The sequence below is a fragment of the Podarcis vaucheri genome (assembly GCF_965113315.1).
Source record: "Podarcis vaucheri genome assembly, chromosome: 16".
Lineage (NCBI taxonomy): Eukaryota > Metazoa > Chordata > Lepidosauria > Squamata > Lacertidae > Podarcis > Podarcis vaucheri.
In genome coordinates this window covers 36,800,680-36,817,659 of record NC_138754.1, presented here as the reverse complement: position 1 = coordinate 36,817,659, position 16,980 = coordinate 36,800,680, and the positions used below count along the sequence as shown (strand labels likewise).

General features: G+C 46.1%; 1 pseudogene across 1 annotated transcript; it reads right to left on the bottom strand.

Moving 5' to 3' along the window:
- Window positions 1-15,329: 15,329 nt before the first annotated feature.
- On the bottom strand, window positions 15,330-15,771 carry LOC309521697 (MICOS complex subunit MIC10 pseudogene; annotated as a pseudogene). The gene has a single exon. The product of its transcript is annotated as an MICOS complex subunit MIC10 pseudogene (transcript).
- Window positions 15,772-16,980: the final 1,209 nt, after the last annotated feature.

The window sequence follows — 16,980 nt, the reverse complement described above, 5'->3', positions numbered from 1 at the left end:
TCCTTGCCAGGACATGAAAGGAGAAACAAGTATTTTGCTGTACATAAAGGCAACAAAAGCGATCTCTAAACAAAAGAACGAAGGGGTCTAGTCCTTAGAAACCCTTTAGTGTTACTTTTTTGTGGCTTTTTAATGGAAATCAGACACGTTTGGACTGATTTGTGGAAAAAGAAAAAGTGGGGAGGGTATCAATTGCAAAGGATCCAGAAGGGCTTATTGACTCTTTTCTATTGTTAAACAAATTTGGGTGCTGAATAGATCAAGAAGCACTGGGCTATTTTTTATTTTGTCTCTTTGTTGCATATGAGAGGCATAAACTTATTTGTGGTGTGTGCGCGTGTATCGGAGAGAGAGGTGGAGAAAGTGTATGTATATATTATATATATATTTGTAATATACAATTATTTTTTATGCCCTGTTATTTTATTAAATAATAATAATAAAATGTGGCCTTTAGTTTGATGATAATGTGTGTCCTTAGCATTCTGTATTGATGGGGTTTTGCAGCAAATAAAAGAGGTTCATGGGGGGGGGGTTGCGAACACTATTTAATGTGAAGAGATGCTTCAAAGTGACCATGTTAATTTATCTCATTCAAGGCCCAGTTGTGCGAGGGGAACATTTTATTTCCCAAACACCAAATTCTTTCCTCCTCTTCTCCTTCCCCAAGACGTGCATTGCTAGGGTCTGTAAGGAACTAGGTTATGTGAAGGGACATATTATCCATTCTGGTTGTAAGTCCTCAAGGATTTGGGAATGGAGGCAATTCTAAGTGCAGAGATGGTACCCTCCAGATGTTGGTAGACTACAGCTCCTATCAGCCCTAGCCTGAGTGCCCAATGGCCGGGGATGATGATGGGAATTGTGGTTCACCAACACCTGGCGTGCTCCACATTGGCCATCCCTAGTGTGGTGATTAAAGCCGTGGTTTCCAAACTGAGTTCTGGGTGAGAACCATCAGAAGCTTGCCAGAGGTTTCTAAATGCAAAGACTGACCACCATTGTGCAAACATCTCCATTGCTACCCATCTTTCCCTTCAGTGTTCAGCCACAGGTGAATCTTGGGGACACCTCGAGCCACTGATCTGCATCTTAGGAACATGGGAAGCTTCCTTACATTGAGTGGGAACATTAATCTGTCTTGCTCAACATGGTTTACATGGACTGGCAGTGGCTCTCCATGGCTTCAGGTAGGAGTCTCTTTCGGCCCTATCTGGGGCTGCCAGGAATTAAACCAGGGGCCTCCTTCATCAAGAGCAGATTCTTTGTGATGGAGCTATGGCCTTCCTCATACTTCCACCCCAAGCATCTGGGTCCCAGTGCTGGTTTGCAGACTGACCTCTAAGATTCCATCAGTGTTTCTACTGCCATGCAAATATATTGGCCCAAAACTCTAATAAATAAAATGTGTCTGAAAAGTTATTCAGGTGGGGCAAAAAGATAACAGCAGCTCTCTGTTCTTTCTCCTCACCCTCTGGAATCAGAAAGAGAGGAGTTTGTTTGCATTTTCAGCTCTTTTAAGTTTTAAGTGCTGTGTTCCCATTTCTAGTTCGGGGGGGGGAGCTAGTTCGGGGGGGGAGTCTTCTACATACTTAATTCGTTGGTGACACAATGCACATCATCTTCAGTTTGACTAACTTTCTTAAGCAGATGTCGGGAACTTTGGCCCACTTGAGGTAACCGAACTACAGCTCCTACCATCCTCCGACAGTGTGAGTAAACCTGCATTTGTGTGGCGCTGTGGGTTAAACCACAGAGCCTAGGACTTGCTGATCAGAAGGTCGGTGGTTCGAATCCCCATGACGGACTGAGCTCCCATTGCTCAGTCCCTGCTCCTGCCAACCTAGCAGTTCAAAAGCACATCAAAGTGCAAGTAGATAAATAGGTACCGCTCCGGCAGGAAGGTAAACGGCATTTACGTGCGCTGCTCTGGTTCGCCAGAAGCGGCTTAGTCATGCTGGCCACATGACCTGGAAGCTGTACGCCAGCTCCCTCAGCCAGGAAAGCAAGATGAGTGCTGCAACCCCAGAGTCGGTCACGACTGGGCCTAATGGTCAGTGGTCCTTTTACCTCTACCTATGACATGCCAAGTCTCTAAAGTACCCCAGATGTGAGGCAGCAACAAGCCTACCTAACAAAAACTCAGGGAGCTCAACGGCAGAGCAACTGTTTGGCATGCAGAAGGTGCCTGGCTCCATCCCTGGCTGATTCTGCAGGCAGGGCTGGGAGTGCGTCCTGTCTCAAACCTTGGTTAGCCCTTGCCAGTCCGTTTATGGATGGACAAAGGGTTTGATACAAGGCTGTTTCTTGTGTTGCTATTTGAGGGGAAGAGCCATAGCTCAGTGGGAAAGTGTCAGACCTGGGAGGCTAGAGTTCAAATCCCCCACGCGGCCATGACGCTCACTGGGTGACCTTGGGCCAGTCGCTGCCTCTCAGACGAACCCACCTCACAGATCTGTTGCAGTGATAAAATGAGGAGAACCATGTATGCCACCTGGAGCCCCTTTGAGGAAGCAGGTGGGACATCAATGCAATAATAAGATGTCTCCCCTGAGTCCTTTGGCCTGGCTGGAAGGTGCCCTTGAACTCTCACGATGCCTCTTGCTTGTCTGGATGGAGGACAGAGAGGAGGTTGTGTGAGAGGATGTAAAAACTAGCCTGTTGCAGAAAGGTTAAAACTTACGTTTCCTGCACCACCCACTTATTCCGCTGGCACTGCCCACAACCTTCATGTGGCCCTCAGAAAGTTGTCCAGAAGGGAATGTGGCCCTTGTGCTGTAGAGGGTTCTCTATCCCAGATCTACTCTGATTGGCAGCAGCTCTCCAGGGTCACTGCTAAAGGTCTTCCCTCCTTGTACCTCATCCCTGTAACTGGATTCACGTTGGATCCTCAGCATCTCCAGGTAGGGCTGTGAAAGACTCCTGCCTGAAACCCTGGGTAAACTATATGGGCCAACAGTGTAATGTGGCACAATTCAGAATCTTACATTCCTGAGCTATTTTTCTAGAGTCTCTCTCTTTCATTCTAGCACAGTGATGGCCAAACTCAGCCCTCCAGCTGTTATGGGACTACAATTCCCATCATCCCTGACCACTGGTCCTGCTAGCTAGGGATGATGGGAGTTGTAGTCCAAAAACAGCTGGAGGCCCAAGTTTGGCCATCACTGTTCTAGCACAAGGATGGAGAACCCGGGGCCTTCCAGATGTTGTTGGACTACTGCTGGCTGGGGCTGATGGGAGCTTGACTCCAAGAGCATCAGAAGGGCCACATGGCTCTGTATCCCTGTATCAGAATCATGGAATCATAGAATTGTAGAGTAGGAAAGGACCCCAAGTGTCATCTGGTCTACCCTCCTGCAATGCAGGAATCTCAGCTAAAGCATCCATGACAGACAGCCATCCCAGCTCTGCTTAAAAACCTCCGAGGAAGGAGAGTCCACCACCTCTCCTGGGAGTCCATTCCACTGTCAAACAGCTCTTACCACCAGCAAGTTCTTCCTGATGTTGAGAAGAAATCTTTCCTGTAACTTGAAGCCATTGGTTCGGGTTCTACCCTCTGGAGCAGGAGAAAGGAAACTTGCTCCATCTTTCACGTGACCACCTTTTATATATTTGAAAATGGCTATCCTATCTCCTCTCCATCTCCTCTTCCCCAGGCTAAGCATACCCAGCTCCCTCAACCATTCCTCAAAAGCTAGGTTTCCAGACCCTTGATCATCTCCGTTGCCCTTCTCTGCACACGTTTCTGCTTAGTATTTGTAGACTGTTTGGGATTTGTTTTGCTTTTGCTGTCCACTTTTTTTTTATCCACAAGAGAACATTGACCTCTCTGTCAGGGGAAAAAGAAGAAGTATCTTCCCTGCCACTGTGTTCTCCCAGCCATGTGTTAGTCTTTTGTTCTACATGTTGCTTTTAAAATGCAAATTTTGCCCTCCTTTTGTAATCCTGGAGTGAGTTTATGTGGGGATTGCATGTAGCTGGGAACTTTGCATGCATTAACCCTGCAGGATTAGGCCCTTGCTGATCAAAGCTTGGAAAGCATGTGTTTACACTACACTTGGTGTGATGGGTTGGCTTGAGGGTCACCAACTGTTGCTGCTTTGTCTGGCGGGGACTCCTTGAACAAGGACGTGACAGGCAGAAATTCAGCAGCTAAACTCCTAGCATGGAGGCAACAGGGGGAAGCTTCTGCCTGCTGCGCCTCAGTTAAAGGCACAAGAGCCATGTCTAGGGGAGGAGGTGAGAAGCTGGCAACCTTTGTCAAGCACATTACCTGTTTTCTGATGGTTGATTTGGTGCTCTTGTCAAACAAACCCACTTCCCCAAATGACCAGGAAAGTAACAGAGAAATACAGTGGGATAAAACTTGCTTGACACAACATTGTCAGACCTCCCTGAAAGATAGATAGATAAAAACTTCATTCGCATTAGCCAATGGCCATAGCAACAATAAAACATTACAGTATACACAGAAAGGCAAATTTGATATAAGAGCGCAATTTAAAGTCCTGAATCAGCAGTCAGTTAGTGGCCCTTATTCTGACTGCCCCTGCTATGAACCTAGCAACCTTTGCTGTTACCTGCTCATTTTGATCTGATAGAAGAAAGGACATTGTGGCAGTGGTTGAGCGCCCTGGGATGGTTAGTACGAGTGGGGTGATGATCTTGTTCCTCAGGTCTTTGTAGAGAGTCCAAGACAGGAGGACATGTGCCACTATTTCAATGCTACCATCTCCACAGGGGCAAAGACATTTCTCAGGTGGGATCTTTTTTCTTCTTCTTTTTTTAAAGTAATATTTATTAAGGTTTCATAAACAATCAGAAGCTTCAAAATTTAAACATAGAATACAAAAATAAAATAAAAACTACAAAAATGAGAAAATACAAAACAAAACACATAAAGATACACAATAAAGAACAATTAACAGAATAGAAAAAAGAAAAAACACCAAAAAGCAAAACAGAAAAAAGATTAGTATTTTCATATATTATACTTAATTCACTAGTTTCTTGACCTCCTCACACCTCCCTTTTTGTATTCCAGTTCAGACATTTAGTTCAGCAAATCCTTACCCTCTACCATTTCTCCTTACTCAACATCTTAACCTATAATAAATATATATTTTCCACCATTATCAATCCATATTTACATATTCTTATTAATCTTTTAACCAACACCGCTTGTTTTCAATCCAACATCCCTTTAACAGTCATTAATTTTATAGTATTTCTGTAGATAGTCTTTATATTTTTTCCATTCTTCTTCCACCGCCTCTTCTCCCTGGTCTCGGATTCTGCCAGTCATTTCTGCCAATTCCATGTGCTCTATCACCTTCATCTGCCATTCTTCCAGGGTGGGTAGATCTTGTGTCTTCCCTCAGGTGGGATCTTTTGGAATCGACCCTCAAGTACCGCAGATGGCAAAACACCCTCCCTACAAACAAATCAAGATGAAAGCTCAATAAATAGGTTTATTTATTCATTATTTTCATTTATTAAATTTGTCAGGTCTCCAGAGCAACCCAAAGCAACTTATAACCAAACAAATAGGCAATAAACCCCACACAGATACATTAAAACTAAGAGGAAAGAGAAATTCATTAGAAACATACAGTACAATCAACTTCTGAAAGGCGGCAGAGAGTTCAAGGCCAAAGGCCTGGGAGAAAGAGGAATGTCTTTGTCTGGCACCTAAAGATATGCAGTGAAGGCACCAAGTGAATCTCTCTGGGAAGAGCATTGCATAAATGTGAAGCCACCACAGAAAAGGCCCACTCTCATGTTGCTACCCTGTGGACCTCACGTGGAGGAGGAACACAAAGAAGGACCTCAGATGGTGATCGCAGGGTCACACAAACACACACACCACTGAAAGGATCCTGATAAAAGCCACTTTATCAGGTAACAGCTTCAATCCTGAACACACTAACTACAGAGTAACAGGAGGCCCCATGTTTCACATATGGTGGACATGCTCGAAGGTCAAAGAGTTCTGGAATGACATCTACTCAGAACTAAACATAATGCTAATGGTAAATTTTCCTTAAAAAAACCAGAAATGTTTCTTTTGAGTATTACAGGTACAGATATCCCCAAGAGCTTAAGAATTTTTTTTCTGTACACAACCGTGGCCGCAAGGGTGCTTATTGCGTCATATTGGAAAAATGACAAACTTCCTACTAGAGATGAATGGTTACTCAAACTTACAGAACATGCAGAATTAGCCTCTCTTTCCAAAAGAATCAGAGACAAACCCAGACAGGAGTTCATTCTAGAATGGGATAACTTCAAGAACTACTTGAAAAATAGTTGTAATATAAGCATGTTAGTTGCGTTTGAATGATTTCTGTAAATAATATCTATAAAGGAAAATGACATCAAAATAGAAAAGAGAATTTTTACAAATAATAATGACAAATTAAAGTTATATGTTTATTACAAAGGGAAACATGGAAAGAATGGGAGGTCTTATGTTTGTGTAGAAAACATCTAGTTGAAATTATATGTAATTTTCTTTGTGAACATAGATATCCTTAATGGACTGGCTGAAATGAAGATAACTACATATTGTACATATATGAAAAATGATTAATAAAGCATTAAAAAAACAACAACTACAGAGTAACTTCTCTATGAACACAGAGGGGTTTGCCTGCAAGTAAACAGATGCTTAGACTAGAATCACACTGTCCAACTGCAATCCTAAGTACATCTTCCTGGGAGGAAGACACATTGAAATGAGTGGGATTGATGGCTGTATTCCACCAAGTCCCTTTAAAACCATTGGGGTTTACCTCCAAGTAAACAGCACACCCTCTAAGTGCCCTTATTTTCCAGGGACAGCCCCTGATTTACAAAAAAAACCATCCCAGGTTTTGATTTGATCCCAAAATGTTCCACTTTTTCTTAGGACATCCCAATTTACATCGGCAAAATGCTGAAGGGTATGGTAGGGCATCCCTATTTTAGAAATGTTTGTGGGTATAGAATTATGCGACCCCTCAGCCAAGCAGGGTGATGGGACGCGGGTGGCGCTGTGGGCTAAAGCCTCAGCGCCTAGGGCTTGCCGATCGAAAGGTCGGCGGTTCGAATCCCCGCGGCGGGGTGCGCTCCCGCTGCTCGGTCCCAGCGCCTGCCAACCTAGCAGTTCGAAAGCACCCCCGGGGGCAAGTAGATAAATAGGTACCGCTTACCAGCGGGAAGGTAAACGGCGTTCCGTGTGCGGCTCTGGCTCGCCAGAGCAGCGTTGTCACGCTGGCCACGTGACCCGGAAGTGTCTCCGGACAGCGCTGGCCCCCGGCCAATAGATGTGAGATGGGCGCACAAACCCCAGAGTCTGTCAAGACTGGCCCGTTCGGGCAGGGGTACCTTTACCTTTACCTTTACAGCCAAGCAGTTAAGTAACTATACAACCATTACTTTGAACCCTGATTCTGTTTTCCCAGTTTGGTGTCATCTGCAAATTGGATGTCAGGTAAAGGTAAAGGGACCCCTGACCATTAGGTCCAGTCGTGACTGACTCTGGGGTTGTGGCGCTCATCTCGCTTTACTGGCCGAGGGAGCCGGCGTACAGCTTCCAGGTCATGTGGCCAGCATGACTAAGCCACTTCTGGCGAACCAGAGCAGCGCACGGAAACACCGTTTACCTTCCCGCCGGAGCAGTACCTATTTATCTACTTGCACTTTGATGTGCTTTTGAACTGCTAGGTTGGCAGGAGCAGGGACCGAGCAATGGGAGCTCACCCCGTCACGGGGATTCGAACCGCCAACCTTCTGATCGGCAAGTCCTAGGCTCTGTGGTTTAACCCTCATCTAAATCAAAGATGCTGAGCAACAATGGGCCCAGGACAGAACCCTGTGGCACCCCACTTGTCACTTTTTCCCAGGATGATGAGGAACCATTAGTGAGTACTCTTTGGGTTCGGTCAGTCAACCAGCTACAAACCCACCGAACACTTACCTTGTTCAACCCAAATTTTACCAGTTGCAGGTGCTAACAGTATGGAAAGCAGGGTCATGTTGATATGCTGTAATCTGCCCAGAATGGCTAGGGAAACCCAGTCAGATGGGTGGGGTATAAATAATAAAATTATCATCATCATCATTATTATTATTGACATCCTGATTGCAAATCATTTTGAAAGCACAATAAAAATATTCTGAAGGGACAACAAGTGTAGGGCTTGGCTTTGCTCCGGTGGGGGGGGGGCAGTGATGGGCAATCATGAATTTGCAAGGGTGGGGGAGATCTAGCGATGTAAATCTAAATCTATTTCCTCTCCATTGATGTAGCAGCCATTGAGACTCAAGTCCATTCCTATCTGCAAAGCTTCATCCTGAATTCTCTTTGTTGGTCACATTAAGGTGTGACAGAATGTTTGTGACTGGATTTTAGCATAGTTTATGAACAGAAGCCCTGAACCTTCAGACCATAGAAGCCAACTCCTAGGGCTGAGGTCCCTTTGAGGGGGCCCCCCTATAAAATATTTGAGGGAGCTAGCGCCCCCCAACCCTATTTGATGAGCATTACCATTAAAATGGTGTGTTTGCACCATGTCATGTGTTCAGTTATTTGGGGTGAGGCTTAACTGCTCCCCCCAATATTTTATTCAAGTTTGCACCCCTGCTACTGACACAGCCACCCCCTGAGCAATGTCAACAGCAATGCTGCAAAGGATTCTGGAAACTGAGGCTACAGATTTACTCTGTGGAAGAATAAGAGCTATCGTTGCCGTCTTGTTCCTTTATAACTTTGAAAGGGGGCAGTCTCCAGTTTTGCTCGAGTGCCTTGTTTCCTTGCAAAAATGGCTGCTCTTGAGTGCTGGGGGTTTATAGCAGGCTCTCAGTTCTCTTTTCCTTAACAATTGCATGTTGGAAATGCAACCTCCTTCAGATAAGAATGCTGCTCCCTCAAGCAAAGGCTTTCTCCAGACATTCACATTCTGATTTTCACTCTCCACACAGGAGAGGTAAACTTGTAACCTGGGAAAAGGAAAAGAAACAGACCCAACAAGGGGCCTGAGTTAATTTCATTTGCATGACAAAAAGATCCTTAGATTTGGGAACAAGGCGATGCCTTTTGAAATGCACAATCCCTTCTGTTGTCGGCTGGAGAGGAAAGAGGCCACGGAACTGGAAGATCAGGGCTCCCTCCTCAAAGGAAAAAATATATACAAACGGGGAGAGGAGAAAGGGGGGGAGGCAGGGTGGGCCTTGTTTGGTGTGGAGTGTATCCCAGTCTTTCTAAAACTTAGGCTACTGAAGCACACTCTCCCCCACCCAACCCCTAAATTAAAATAAATAGCAATGCTTCATTCTTTCATCTGAAGAGAAATAAATCTAAAACTGGAAGATTAGTCTGCAGCAGGGAATCATGCAGAGACAAACACCACGGCAGCCTTCTTTGCTCAGTTCAAACACTGAAAAGGACTGAATGATCCAGTTGCAATCAAAGCAAGCACATTCCAAATTTCCCCACCCCACTGGAGGCTGTTTGAAAGGCAGCAAGAAGCAAATCTCCCAGAGATGCGACAGGCAGCCTCCTCTGCAGATGAGTACTTGGGGCACACGGGAATCGTCATTTATAAGTTTTCTACCAAGCCTTTCAATCGAGCCAAAGTAACAATTTATATTTATTTGATAGCTTACAGTACACCATTTCAGAAATTCCTGGTGTGCTTGCACAATGTGGCCCCATCTGCACTCTGCATTTAAAGCACTGGTAAAGGTAAAGGGAGCCTGACCATTAGGTCCAGTCATGACCGACTCTGGGGTTGCGGCGCTCATCTCGCTTTATTGGCCGAGGGAGCCAGCGTAAAGCTTCCGGGTCATGTGGCCAGCATGACTAAGCCGCTTCTGGCGAACCAGAGCAGCGCACGGAAATGCCGTTTACCTTCCCACCGGAGCAGTACCTATTTATCTACTTGCACTTTGACGTGCTTTCGAACTGCTAGGTTGGCAGGAGCAGGGACCGAACAACGGGAGCTCACCCTGCCACGGGGATTCGAACTACCAACTTTCTGATCGGCAAGTCCTAGGCTCTGTGGTTTAACCCACAGCACCACCCACGTCCCTAAAGCACTGTTACATGACTTTAATTGACCCACGACATTGCAGAGTTGTTAGGGTATCCTTCTGCCCCTCAAAGAACTACAGTTGACAGAGCAGTCTAACAATCAATTCCTCTTCCCAGGGAACTCTGAACTGTAGCTCTGTCATGGGAATAGGGGTAGGTGTCGCCTAACAACTCTCAGCACCCTTGACTAACTACACTTCCCAGAATTCTTTGGGGGAAGCCATGATCTTTTAACAGACCCTCTCAGTGTCCCTATTTTCCAGGGACAGTCCTGGATTTACAAAAGCTATATCCCAGTTTCTGATTTGATCCCAGAATGTCCTGTTTTTCCTTAAAAAAGGGTAAAGGACCCCTGACAATTAAGCCCGGTCACGAATGACTCTGGGGTTGTGGGGTTGATGGCGCTCATCTCGCTTTACTGGCTGAGGGAGCTGGCGTTTGTCCTCAAACAATTTTTCCGGGTCATGTGGCCAGCATGACTAAGCCACTTGTGGCGAAATCAGAGCAGTGCACAGAAACGCCGTTTACCTTCCCGCTGGAGCGGTACCTATTTATCTACTTGCACTTTGACGTGCTTTCAAACTGCTAGGTTGGCAGGAGCTGGGACTGAGCAATGGGAGCTCACCCCAATGCGGGGATTCGAACCGCCAACCTTCCAATCGGCAAGCTCTAGGCTCAGTGGTTTAGACCATAGCACCACCCGAGTCCCTCCGCGTCTCATAGGAGAACTGTTGGATGGTATGGAGTTGGGAGCCCAACAGCTTCTCATGAGGGCCACAATTTGCCTCCCATAGGATAGCCAAGACTGTCAGCTCATCTTCCTGCCCTTTCCATCACTTACAAATGTCAAAGCTGACTGTTGCTCTTGCTTTGATGATAGCGGTGATGGTGCAAAAATCCACCCCTCGTTTGATTCATCTGTTTGGCATGGCAAAACAACGGCCACAAGACACCCTAAACTCATTTTGGAGGAGCTCTCACTTGGTTTATTCTCTCCTCCTTGAAGCACCCCACCTATTCATTAGGCTGCACACTTGTAATCTTAGCCCAGCCGAAAGTGTTGTGTCGCTGAGATGTTGCAGAGAACCGCAAAAACGAGTCTTTCTCATTATCTGCCGGCTCAAGCAAAGAGCGTAAATAAAAAGCACAGGAAATGTGGAAAATGGTGCTGGTGAGATCCAAAACACATACAAGCCAATGGAAATAATTCATAATTGCTCTGAAGCAGCCGGTCTGTCTGTGTGGCCTACATCTCTGCCTTTGTCTCCTTCCACACCCTCCTGCCACGGTTGCCTGCCGGCTTAGACTTCCACCCTCCCTCACCTGCCTGAGGACTGGTGTCATCTTTCCACACTTAAAGATGCTCCCCCTCCTCCTCCTCGTCCCTGTGCCTTTCACAATTGTCTAGGAGGGATCTGCTGCTTCAGTTTCCCAGCATGTAGTGCTCCCCTCCCAGAGTGAAAGGCAGTGTGGAGTAGTGGTTAGAGCACATGAGTGGTGGTTGGGGGGATGGGACACTTTAGGGTTCAAAGGGAGGAAGCCCATGAAGGACCAGATGGTAACCCCCTCACATGTACCAAAGCTGGCCAGATGGACAGCTGAACTTTAGAGTGCCTCCATGCTGCCAGTATTTTGCAGAAGAGATTCAGGCATGTACCCTGAATTTAGGTTTGCACAATTAAAATGGATTAAAGCATTCCATGTGCAAAAAATCCACTTGTGTGTTTGTTTAATGCATTGAAAAATATGTGGGATGAATGAATGATGATTAATGTGTAAAGGCCCTGGAAGCAAATCAGGTTGAATGCTCAGTAATGGCCGGCATAGTCTAACCACCGTGTAAGGTCTGATGAAGTACCAAACAAGGACCAAAGTGAATGATGAGCTGGGTTCCCAAACCAGAGTCAGGGCAGCAAGGACCAAGTTTGCTAAGGGCTCTCCTATGTCCACTTGCAGGAGAACAACCACCAATACACTTCTATGGTTAGCAGTGGTAGCTGTACCTATAGATCAAGGGTATGGAACCTTTGTCAGCCCAAGGGTCACCTTCCCTACATTCCAGTGGAAGGCAGGAAGTGATGCAAAAGTGGGCGGAGCAACAAATGTAAATGTAAAGCACTGTTGGTGAGGGAGGGGGTGTTAGGGTTGCCTAACTCTGAGAGTATTTACAAAGCTATGTGTCTGTGATTTATTCTAGCCTAAGCATTTTCATGCTGAAAGTTTGTTTAAAGGTTGATGGGGGAAGATGTAAATCAAAGTTTTAATGTGCTTGGAGTAATCACCCTTGTGCTAACTCTGCTATAATAAAGTAAGAATCTCTCTTCCAAATCTCTCTCTCCAAAATGCCCATCAGTGCCTCTGGCTCCACCTACTGTTTAGGCCTTCCACCACACGAGTGGGCACCAGGAGGAATGGTTCAGGGCGTCTTGCCACTGTAGGCAAAATTCCCCTCCACTGCCCCTACTCTGCCCACACCATTGCAACCCCCACTGCCACCAGCCCCACCACCACAACTGCACCCTCATCTGCATCTGCACCCAGACTGCCACAGTGACACAGCAGCAAGGGCACAGCTTTAGTGGTGAGGGCAAGGGTGCTGTGGAAGCAACCACAGCGGTGTGGGTGAAGCCACAGCAGGGCTGGCAGAGGCGCAACAGTGCTGGCAGTGGAGCAGCAACGGGTGTGGGGCAGGAGTTGAATCTGTTGCCTGAGGCACATTGCTTTGCCTCGCCTCATGGATGCACCAGCCTTGAGCATCCCAAGTAAGCAGGGACAGGACTGCACCACAAATCTGTTAGTTTTTAAGGTGCCCCTATACTCTTTCTTTTGGGACGTGGGTGGCGCTGTGGGTTAAACCACAGAGCCTAGGGCTTGCCAATCAGAAGGCCGGTGGTTCGAATCCCCACGACAGGGTTAGCTCCTGTTGCTCGGTCCCTGCTCCTGCCAACCTAGCAGTTCGAAAGCACAACAAAGTGCAAGTAGATAAATAGGTACCACTCCGGCGGGAAGGTAAACGGCGTTTCTGTGCGCTGCTCTGGTTAACCAGAAGTGGCTTAGTCATGCTGGCCACATGACCTGGAAGCTGTACGCCGACTCCCTCGGCCAGTAAAGCGAGATGAGCGCCGCAATCCCAGAGTCGGCCACGACTGGACCTAATGGTCAGGGGTCCCTTTACCTTTACCTATACCCTACACACGCGGGTGGCGCTGTAGGTTAAACCACAGAGCCTAGGACTTGCCAATCAGAAGGTTGGCAGTTCGAATCCCTGCAACTGGGTGAGCTCCCATTGCTCGGTCCCTACTCCTGCCAACCTAGCAGTTCGAAAGTACATCAAAATGCAAGTAGATAAATAGGTACCGCTCCGGCGGGAAAGTAAATGGCATTTCTGTGCGCTGCTCTGATTTTGCCAGAAGCGGCTTAGTCCTGCTGGCCACATGACCCGGAAGCTGTACGCCGGCTCCCTCGGCCAATAAAGCGAGATGAGCGCCGCAACCCCAGAGTCGGCCACGACTGGACCTAATGGTCAGGGGTCCCTTTATCTTTTTTATACTCTTTCTTACAGTAAGTGTCAGAATAAGCATTTTGTTGTGGTGGTGTTCTAAAGACGGAGAAGGGACCTTTTCCCCTACATTCTGCTATAACTTGATACAGCCCAAGACGTTAAACTCTCCACAAGAAGATACTTGCTGACTCTGGGAGCTGGAAGGAGGATCCTACTGGTGGCCTAGTTTCTTGCAGTGGGGAAGGGTTCATGCAGAACAGCAGGAGAGAGAAAATTCACCCAGAAAAAGCCATTGCATTTTTCATTGCTCCCAAAGGTACAGAGAACATCAGCAGAGCTGTACAACGTGTACTGTATTTTCAAAGGCAAGAAGTCCGTATTGTACCCTCCAGCCGGCACCATGTGTGAAATTGCAAGGAGGAAAGGAGGAGGAAGGTAATTGCATCCTTAATTACTGGCTTGAACGTGCAATTAGCTAATTTGGGGCACCTAAGTATATCCTTCCCAGTCTAGTTGCACCTGCTCTGAAAGCAACAGGGCCCAATATCTTCATCTGGAGGCACCTTAGTCTAGTTGGTGATTTTAGGCAATGGATAGAGTAGAGGGGAAGGAGACCCCCAAGGCTGCTTTGGCTCTTTACCACCCCCAAACTGTGTTTTTCCCTAGCTGACATCGCAAGCTGCATGACCTCATTAAGTTCCAGAGCGAATGAGCCAGTGTCCCTTGGTTAAAAGGCCACCACAGTATACCAGACCACTTTAGGAATATTTTGTAAAATCAAAAATGAAATGTTTGTCATGGGGTTAGGGACGGACTTCTATGATCTATTGCAGGGGGTTAGGAATCCAGGGTTCAATTAAAATAATAATAATAATAATAATAATAATAATAATAATAATAATAATAATAAATATTTTAAAAAAGTAATCCGGGGTTCAGGGGCCATATTAACTTACTTTATTTATAACTTTTTTGGGGACAGTACTCACCAGAATGGAGTACTGGCTAGGCTTTTATTTGGCAAATTTATTTTTTATTTTTTGAGATTTTTTATTGATAATTGCAATATTCAGACATATGACAACCCTGGTATCACACCACTTTAAACAGTCATGGCTTTTCCCAAAGAATGCTGGGAACTGTAGTTTTCAAAGGGTGCTGAGAGTTGCTAGACCCCTATTCTCCTCACAGGGCCGTAATTCTCAGAGTTCCCTAGGAAGAGGGGTCGACCATTAAATCACTCTGTAAATTGTGGCTCTACGTGGGGAAATGCGGTCTCCTAGCAACTCTCTGCACCTTAAAAAAACTACAGTTCCCAGGATCATTTGGGTGAAGCCATAGAATAAAGGAATTGTAGAGTTGGGAGGGACCATGAGAATCATCTAGGCCAATGCCCTGCAATGCAGGAATCTTTTGCCCAACATGGCAAACTCAAACCCACAACCCTGAGATTAAGAGTGTCATGCAGGCATAGGCAAACTCGTCCCTCCAGATGTTTTGGGACTACAACTCCCATCATCCCTGACCACTGGTCCTGTTAGCTAGGGATCATGGGAGTTGTAGTCCCAAAACATCTGAAGGTCCAAGTTTGCCTATGTCCGCTCTACCAACTAAGCTATTGTATGTCTTTTAAAAGTTATATGATACTGCTTTAAATGTATAGTGCAGATGGAGCATAATTCTAGTTTTTTTGGTTTTTTGATATATATTTTTGGACTCTCATTTTTATTTTACTTTCCAGAACAGCACCGTCCCCATTTTCATTTCCAAAAGAGGTATTACAAAAAAACAGATATTTGGTCCCAGGTGTCACAGGAAAAAAGAGCAATGGGTTGAGCGCTTCCAAAGGCCGTTGCCTCAAGGTCGGGACACTTCGACCTTCCCAAGGAATTGCCAAGGTGCCGTTTTTCCTCTGGCAAAGGAGAGGCGTGGGTCGGGCCTGTGTCATTGCTCCTTGATAAGCCGCCCGTGGAGAAGGTAAGGAAACCGGAAGTCATGCTGGCAGTTTGAATAAGCCAGTCCTAAGCCCATTCCTGACCCGAGAATGATGGGCCACGTCTTCCTTTTGAAGAAGGTGACTGAGAAGAAGACATCCAACCCAAAGCCAGCACCCAGCTTGATGGCGGAGTCAGCCAAGCACCTGTCCCACTTCCTGCCCAAATCTCCTTCTGACACCATTTTGGCCACCACCTCCTGCTCCTCATAATTCTAGTTTTGTCCCCGTCCTTTTCCCTGCTGAGTTCTACAAGGGTAACACTGAGATGTAGGAGGAATGCCCCATTCACACATATGCACCACCCTCCACTCCCTAGTAGGGTGCAATTATTGTGGCATTTGGTTTCGTAAAGGACAGCTCATTTCATCTGACCCCCCCTCCAGATGTTTTGGAGTAGAAGTCCCATCAGCCCCAGTATCTGGAGGGTACCAGGAAAGCTAGTTTAGCCCCTGTCCAAATATGGCCTAACTTTTCTGTATTTTATTTTGTCTGCTATCAACCTGCATTTGCCAACGAAACTCATTTAGTTGCACATAGATCAGGCTTCCTAAACCTCAGCCCTCCTGACAATTCCCATCATCCCTGACCACTGGTCCTGCTAGCTAGGGATCATGGGAGTTGTAGGCCCAAAACATCTGGAGGGCTGAGGTTGAGGAAGCCTGACATAGATGAACAAAGCCAGCCAACATTGCAGATCAAAGATGGAAGAGCCTGCGCTAGCAAACACAACTCATCAATACTTTACTCAATTTTTTTTATTAAGAAATCAATACTTTACTCCCACACAACTGGAGGGCTGGAATGGGAGGAGATCGAAGGCTGGGACATCAGTGTGAAGGGCTGAAATAGCCTCATACCATCTCAGGATTTCCATGCTGCCTGAACAGTCAACCCCAAACTGGTTGAACATGGCACTAAATCATTAAGAGAGACATAAAACTTTCAAGCCAGGCTGGTCACATCAAAGACTCAAACTGCTGTGTTGCCGTGGGAGGGAGAGAACAAGAAAAACGAACTGTGTGACCCATGTTGGGCAATTCCTCCATGATTTGTGGGGTGAAAATGACCTTCCCTACCAATGAGCTAGAAGATTGGTCCATGAGCCCTAGAAAGATACAGGCCCGACTAGGCAGGATGCTCAACTTGGAAAGCTCTAAAAGGGGCTAGTTATAATAGCTCAAGTTCAACATGTACCCCAATAAATAATTCAAGTTCATGGTTGTCCCTTTGCAAAATGAATTAGTTCAGTTCGTGTTCAGTTCACAGTTCAAGTTTTTAAAAAATCAGCATTCAGAATGTTACAAGCAGCTGTGCTGAAGCACAAAATACTGGTATACCTAAGACAACTAAGAAAACATCAAAACTGTTAGTATAAGAAGCCCTTAACAACTTGGGACCAAGATTGAC